Raw genomic sequence first — 1,326 nt, 5'->3', positions numbered from 1 at the left:
CATTCCATCTTTCTTCTCTCCCCCTCCCTCTTGCTCTTCCCCCCACCCCCTCCCCCTTCCTCTCTTCCCCCGTCTATCCCTTCCACCCTCCTCCTCCTCCTCCCCTCCCCTCTCCCATCCTCTACCCCCTCTCTCCCATCCTCCTCCCTCCTCCCCTCCCTTTCCCTCCCCCCCCCCCTCTCCCCCCTCCCCTCCATCCTGTTTCTCCACGTGACGTCACAATTAAGCAGCAGCACCTTCAGTAATCAAGTTGAATTAACTCGACAATTAATGACAGTGACGAGCCTGACAGAAAACTCATTCACACGCCCTCGCCCTCGTGTCAATAGGCCTATAGGGAGTAAAAAAAAAAAGGGGGGGGGGAACCTGTATCTCGTTTTCTTTTTAGAGCTTGTTATAGTTATTATCGTCACCGCTGGTTTTATAGTATCTCAGGTACTATCATTATTAGCATTATCATTATCATCATAATTATTGTAATTTTTTGGTGTTATTGCTGGTATCGTTAGGTAATGAGAGAGAGAGAGAGAGAGAGAGAGAGAGAGAGAGAGAGAGAGAGAGAGAGAGAGAGAGAGAGAGAGAGAGAGAGAGAGAGAGAGTAGATATATAGAGATAGCTAGATAGCTAGATAGCTAGATAGATAGATAGATAGATAGATAGATAGATAGATAGAGAGAGAGAGAGAGAGAGAGAGAGAGAGAGAGAGAGGTGGGGGAGGGGGGAAGAGAGAAAGAAGGAAACAGATCGAAAAAGGACGGGCGGAGGCACAGAGAGAGACAGATAAGGAAACACAAAAATAGAGAAAACGAAAGCTAGAAAGAAAGGGGTAAAGAGAAAGATCGAGAGAAAGAGAGATGGCGAGAGAGATAGAGAGAGAAAGAGAGACAGAAGGTGAGAGATAAAGTGAGAAAGGGAGATGGCGAGAGAGATAGAAATAAAAAAGTAAGAGATGGCGAGAGAGAGAGATAAGAATACAAATCAAGCAAACAAACAAATAAAGAAAACGAGAGTGAGAACGATAGAGATCTAGAGAAAGAGAGATGGCGAGAGAGAGAGAGATAAGCCGATAAATCATCTCTCATTTACCTTCCGAAATACCCACGATGACACTCGCCCCAGCCACGCCCATTGCCGACGCCCATTTCAATGTTTCTTTTCAAATTCCCCAATTATACGCAGCCTGTAGTCTAATGATTATAACACGAGGCCAAATTTCGTGGGATAACGATGCGGTTGCTGGTTGTGCTTCGATGGATAAAGATGTGATTTACCGAAGGAGGGAATAGGGAGAAACTGGGAGAAAAGGGAGATGGAGAAGGACAAAAC

The sequence above is a fragment of the Penaeus monodon genome, chromosome 18 (genome assembly GCF_015228065.2).
Source record: "Penaeus monodon isolate SGIC_2016 chromosome 18, NSTDA_Pmon_1, whole genome shotgun sequence".
Taxonomy (NCBI): domain Eukaryota; kingdom Metazoa; phylum Arthropoda; class Malacostraca; order Decapoda; family Penaeidae; genus Penaeus; species Penaeus monodon.
Note: the sequence above shows the minus strand (reverse complement) of the source record.